The sequence below is a fragment of the Coffea arabica genome, chromosome 3c, assembly GCF_036785885.1.
Source record: "Coffea arabica cultivar ET-39 chromosome 3c, Coffea Arabica ET-39 HiFi, whole genome shotgun sequence".
Classification (NCBI taxonomy): domain Eukaryota; kingdom Viridiplantae; phylum Streptophyta; class Magnoliopsida; order Gentianales; family Rubiaceae; genus Coffea; species Coffea arabica.
Genome location: NC_092314.1, coordinates 7,575,192 through 7,582,282, shown reverse-complemented (window position 1 = coordinate 7,582,282; position 7,091 = coordinate 7,575,192). Strand labels below are relative to the sequence as shown.

Below are 7,091 nucleotides of genomic sequence, written 5' to 3'. Positions count from 1 at the left end.
AAACTTTCCCATTATCTCTTTCATAAATCGTTTATAGTTTGTTATTCATACTTTAAGTTCTTTTTACTCCTTAATTAAATAAAATACATTTGTCAAGCCAAAATTCTCAAGGATAATTGATTAGTCTCATTTTAAAATTATTCACCCTATTATATCTTTATCACTTTAGCCCATTTTATTCCTTCATTAAAGGGGATTAATTTATCTAGCCAAATCCTCGAGATAGTGTGATTAGTCCTATTTTTTAGTTGTTCACCCAATTATTTCTTTATCACTTTCCTTCTTGGTACAATAATCATTTGTCAAAATCTTCTATTGATATATTCGATTACTCTTATTTTTTAATAATTTATGTTACAATTACTAAATCAATTTTCTAGCAATCTTAAACTTATCCTTTTTTTTTTTGTATTCAGCAAGCTTAGGCACTTTAATGCATTTGCTTTTTATAATTTTTATGTTGGATTTTATTCAGTAGGTTTGTTTTTTTAAAGTTTTAAAATTTGAATGTTGAAAATATACTCTAAGATTAAATTGGAGTATCTAAATAACAATTATGATATTTTATTTGCACTTAGAATAACTTCAATATTAATATCGTGCAAGCATCTAGATGACTTTTCATCTAACACATGTACACCAAAAAGTGCATGTAAAGAAAAATTTATGTATGAATTTTAAATTAATAAAGGTGTATTTAGAAGGTTGTTTTTTGTGGTATTTTAGCAAAATTTTGATAAAAATGTTGTATTTCACCAAATTTACATCCGACAGTTTACTTTTTCTCGATGATTGCAATTCTAGCTTTTTATTTGATTAAAAACACTTAAAAATGAGGCAGCAACTTGGAAAAATAATTCTAACTTTTTATATGTCCAAAAACACTTAAAAAGAGAGATAATGAACCCTAAATAGTGAAAGGATTAGAAAGATAGGACTGTAGGGTTAGAGAAGGTAAAAATTAGGGGAGAGTTATCAAATTAGATGATTCATGTAAGTTTGGCCAAGTTATAATTAGGTTAACCTATATATTCCTACTTAGTTAATGGTTCAAAATAGACGAGTCGTCAATGAATATAGTTTTATATGGGTTTGGATTATTGAATCACCCATTCACGGCCCACTACTAAATTTTATTTACTTTTTCATTCATATTTTGTTTAGTAACAAAATAGTAAATCATATCAACATATCAAGTTAATAAATCAATTTTTACCTAAAGAAAGAGAAAAAACATTAAAAAAAATTGCTTAAAGGAGCCTAAAATGGTCATCATTATGAGTTTCAAATTTTGTCACTTTACGACAATCTAAAAATAATTTAGGTATTAATGCAAACAATCAATTAACATTCACATAATTTATTAAACTTTTATGAAAGGAATGGAGGAAGTAGGATAAATTTAAAAAAAATAATAGAAATTGAAGAAGAGGAAAAACGATGAATACATCTTTGCAGCATTTAGAAAATAATTATTAGAGTAATTGTGACAGCCCCACCTCACCCTAAGGTGAATCAAAGGGTTCGGCGGACCGCCTGCCCAACTCTCGCCAGGACTACTAAGACGGTTACACAACTCAAAACGTGCCGGAATACAGTAGCGCGCTTAACCAAAACAAAAATCACGAAACAAGAAAATGAAAATCGAAACGGAAAGTGAATAGTGTCTGCCACGTCACAATCCGACCGGGACCCAATCGAATACAAGTAACTTCATATAATCCAAGAAATGGATATATACAAACCAAATATAACACATGAACATGAGTACATGCTTTTATAAACCACATTCATATTTTTTACAAATCAAAAGGAAACATTTGAATCTCAGTACAATTAGGGTTTCCAACCATTGAGGAGCTATACAAAATATCTAAACTGGTTCAACTCATTCTTCAAAAATCAAAAGTTCAAAAGATGATTCCCTGTAAGGGAAACAAAATTAATGGAACGGGGTGAGCCAGAAACTCAATGAGATATCAAAAATATAACAGTAGAAATCATGAGAAAATACTTTCAGGGCACATCTACACATCAAGTAAGAGAAATGAACGAACACCACAATTTAAAGGATACAGGTGGTTCTCAGGAGCCAAATCCCCGTTGCAATACTTGATCCAGTCTCGTTGACTCTCCGTCAATGTTTAATGACACACTCATGTCTGTAGACCCCTCTTACGCCAAAATCCCGTTCACCAAATATACCCCTTACCGGGCCCGAACGCCGAACAGGAACAGGAATGATAATACTTGAGTATATCGGAATCAAGAGTCTCAATACCCAAAGATTTTCCAGGAACAGGCACCCATGGATTGTCAATTACCTCGACTAAGCCCTTGCTGGCTCGACTTAATTAACTCCCCATGAGGTTGAGTTCAAGTTAACAGAAAGATCGTTGGACACACTTCCAAACGATCTCATAACAAGTTCAAGTTCATAACAAGTACAAGTAACAGATTTCAGTTTATTCAGTACAGGCAAGAGAACGAGTGTGATAAAGTACACTCTCGTCTCATTCAGAATAACAGAGTTCATAGTTATCCGTGTCACACATTTCAAGTATAGATGAACCAATTAAACAACAATTCAGGAGAGTGGTATACTCACCAGTTAAAGCAGACTTTCAACCAAGGTAGGGCTCTAATCACCATGAAACCCTAGAATAGCCAAGGTAAACAATTATGGTTCCCATAGCTACAATTCTAGTAAATAAAATGCACAAATGAGGCTCGACTACAAGTCGTAGACCTCGCCAACTAATTACTCATGCAGGTGTGCAAAACATGATTTCGGGAACAAAAGGGTAATATGAAAACTGATAAGTGAATATTTAACGTACATTTTGTACGAATTTGGCATGAATTTTTGGTATGTTTTGAGAAGATTAAGCCATATTTGAACTCTTTTGGTGATAATTGCTTAAATATTGATTAAGGTTTCAAAAATTGATAAATGAGTGAATTAATGCGTTAATCTTGTGAAATTGTGAAGGTAATTGATGTATGAAATTCATGCACAAGTTCAAAGAAATGTAAGGGTCATCCAGAGGACAAAGTACACAAGAAATTGGGAGCAAAAATGTAGAAAAAGAGAAGAAGTGAAAAACTGGAAATTGGTCAACACGGATCCGAGCCCGGATCCGTGTGCACAAGATGGATCCGAACCCTCGTCTGTACTTCTGGCGGAGAGCATCCGAGCTCAGGACGATCCGACCTCGGATCCATTATGAAATCTCTCGGATCCTGAAGATCCGAGCTCGGATCCATTTTCACTCCTCGGATCCGAGGCTCGGATCTGTCTCTCTCCTCAGCAAGTGCCACAGCCGTTTTTCTTTACCTTTTTCACAACTTTCCAGCTATTTTGAGGGACAGAAATCGGTGGCACATGCTTCTGCAACAAAAGAGAAGACCAAATGAGTATGGACAAAAGGAAATATCATATCTTTGACTTCTTTTTACAAAATCTGAGTGGAGGAAATTATGAAGTGAGAGGAATGGAATTTCTTCCACCTTTTATGCAGAAACACAGAGGAGAAGCCTGGATGACCATACGTAGCTAGTTTTTTCTGGTATCTAGTTTTCTCTCTAGATAGGAGTTCTTGGAGAAGTACTTGGAGTTTTTACTTGTAATCATATTGTGCAAGAGCATAGCAGGAATTGGAGAGCTTCACCTTCAAGTGGCTAAGCTTTCTTTTATCTTTCTTGTACTTGTACTTCATGATGTTTGGCATTAATAAACTTGTGAGTTTGATTGTTAAATCATTCATGAGTAGCTAAACCCCTTAATCTAGGGAGTAGATGAAGCTTATGGTTAAATAATATGAATGGAATGTGATTTACACTTGTTATATCTTGTAGTAACTTGTCTACTTGTGTAGCTGTGATTACATGTTGTTGATTGATCACCAATAGCATGTTTATAGTGTTATTATTCAATGAGAATTGGTAATAACAATTGAAACACATGAGTAGAGCTTGAATTGTATGTTCATGAAAATAGAGATACACTTAGGTGGATTAGTGAGCATTTCATGAAATAAAACGGAGTAGTAGTAGTATTTCACCATGATAATAGGGAAATCTATATTGCTCTAGACCATTTCATCATGAAAATGAGATTTGGTAAATTTGGAAATGAATCTCTGGTTAAATAAGAATAATAGTAAGAAGTAAATCCATTCATTTGTATTGTTTATGCCATAAGTGGAATCTACATCCCTAGAATCTTCCTTAAGTAAAATTTCTCTATTTGTATTCAGTATTTGTTAAACTAGATTTGTATATCAGATTTGTAGATTACAGCATTAGACTTTCTCTGCTCAAATTAATTGTAAGTCTAAATAATAGAGAGAACAAGGGCTTAGTAATTGTTTAAATTGCTCCTCGTGGGATCGACCCGATACACATCTTGTACTGCAATTGCGACCTGTATACTTGCAGTCCAACGGGTGTAAAATCGGATTTAAACTTGCACTTATAGTAAACACTCGTCAAGTTTTTGGCGCCGTTGCCGGGGAGCGGCAATATTAGGGCCTAATCATCTCTATTAATTTAGATATTTTCATTTTTTTTTATTTATTCAAGTGGTTGAATTTAAACTGCAAAATTTCTCTTGTTTGTGTTTGTCGTGTATGCACCGATCAAATCGAGAAGTTGCACATTTCGATCCTGAAATTGAAAGAACATTACACAGAGAAAGGAGATGTACATCACATCAAGAGGAACAAGAAGTTTGGCAGCCAATAGAAGACATCTTAATAGAGCTTCCATTTGAAGAAGACATGGCAGAAAACGAAGCACATAGTCGAGTTCTACGAGATTTTGCTTTACCGGGAACACAAGGATCTCAAACAAGCATAGCAAGGCCTACGGTAAATGCTAACAATTTTGAGATTAAACCAGCGCTTATCCAAATGGTTCAACAATCTCAATTTGGAGGTAATGCAGTAGAAGATCCTAATACACACTTAGCTACATTTTTGGAAATTTGTGATACAATTAAAATGAATGGAGTTAGTGATGATGCTATAAGGCTAAGATTGTTCCCATTTTCATTGAGAGATAAGGCCAAACTTTGGCTACACTCTCATGCTCCTAATACTTTCACTGGATGGGATGAATTATCAAGAGCATTCTTAAATAAGTATTTTCCACCAGGTAAGACTGCTAAACTTAGAATGGATATCACTAGTTTTAGCCAATTGGAAGGTGAATCATTATATGAAGCATGGGAAAGGTTTAGAGATTTGCTTCGGAAATGTCCGCATCATGGACTGCCGGAGTGGTTAATCATACAAACCTTCTATAATGGTTTAGTTTTTTCTATTAAAACTATGATTGATGCAGCTGCAGGTGGAGCTTTAATGGGTAAATCACCCCAAGAAGCTCATAATTTGATAGAAGAAATGGCAGCAAATAACTACCAATGGGCCAATGAGAGAGGTAATACAAGACGTCACGCAGGTATGATAGAAATGGACACTCTCAATATGTTGAGTGCTCAAATGAATAATGTGATGAAATTGCTAAGTAAACAAGGTGGAGTTGGTCCAAGTTCATCTAATGCACATGTAGCATGTTGTTCTATATGTGGAGGTGAACATGATACTAATGAGTGTGTTGATTCTGAGCAGGTACAATTCGTCAATAATTACAATCGTAATGCTCAAAATAACCCCTACTCAAATACTTACAATCCGGGGTGGAGAAATCATCCAAACTTTGGATGGAAGGATCAAGGAAATCAACCAAGGCCAACTAATCCACCGGGATTTCAATCAAGGCAACAACAAGCTGAAACTAAACCTGGTTGGGAGATGGCAGTGAAAAAGCTCACAAAAGTTACTTTAGACAGATTTGAGAGAGTAGAAGGGAGACTGGATCAACTCACTACAATGTACAGAAACTTGGAGGTTCAAATTGGTCAAATTGCCAATGTAATCAACAATAGAAACCCTGGTGAATTACCAAGTAAAACCGAAGTGAATCCGAGAGAGCATGTCAATGCAATCATTCTTAGAAGCGGTAAAACGGTTGAGGGATTCGATTTTGAAAATTCAGGTGGTGAAAAAGACAAGAAGCAAGCAATTGAAGGGGAGCAAGAAAGTCAAAATGATCATGTTATCATTGATATTGATGCACTTCATCCCAAATTAAATTCTAATGTGATACCTTTTCCTCACAGGTTGAAGAAAGATGGACAGGATCGGGAGTTTGAAAAGTTCTTCAAAATGTTTAAACAATTGCACATTAACATTCCTTTCATTGATGTTATAACACAGATTCCCTCTTATGCATGTTTCTTGAAAGACATCATGTCAAAGAAGAGGAAAATTGTAGATAATGAGATGATAGCATTAACGGAAGAGTGTAGTGCATTGATTAAGAATAAACTCCCTCCTAAATTGAAAGATCCGGGAAGTTTTTCTATTCCTTGCACTATTGGTCAATTGCATTTTTCTAATGCTTTATGTGATTTAGGTGCAAGTGTGTCACTTATGCCGTTATCGGTTGCCCGGAGATTGGAACTTCAAGAGCTAAAAGCTACCAATATTACATTGCAATTGGCGGATCGGTCAATCACACGTCCCATGGGTATTTTGGAAAATGTGCTAATAAAGGTAAGACAATCTATAATACCTGTGGATTTTGTTGTCTTAGATATTGAAGAAGATGTGAGAATGCCAATTATTCTAGGACGACCGTTTTTAGCCACTGCACGAACTATAATTGATGTAGAAAAAGGTAAGCTTATATTACGGGTTAATGGTGAGGAATTGGAATTCAATTTGGATAATAAAGATGGGAGTATAGAGCCTACTGCTCTTGTTTCTAATATGCCATCTGATGAAAAGGTTAACCAAGAAAGGACCGAAGAAGTTAAATTTATAAATGTCCTTGGTACTAACTTTCATGGTGTAGGAACAAAGGAGGAGAAGACAAGGATGGAAGTTGGCTTAATAAATTCACCATTCCATGAAGAAAATGGTGAAAAGTTGAGCCAATTCAGAAAAGACAAGCAAAATCCACTCCAAGGTGAAGTTGAGCCTCTCTATGACAAGTCTAATATTCCTCCTTGGCATTTGAGGAAA

The 7,091-nt window shown here is 35.0% G+C and overlaps 1 non-coding gene across 1 annotated transcript; it reads right to left on the bottom strand.

Moving 5' to 3' along the window:
- Positions 1–5,168: 5,168 nt before the first annotated feature.
- On the bottom strand, positions 5,169–5,275 carry LOC140038199 (small nucleolar RNA R71). The gene has a single exon (XR_011841994.1). It is a non-coding gene; the product is annotated as a small nucleolar RNA R71 (small nucleolar RNA).
- Between the last annotated feature and the right edge of the window lie 1,816 nt (positions 5,276–7,091).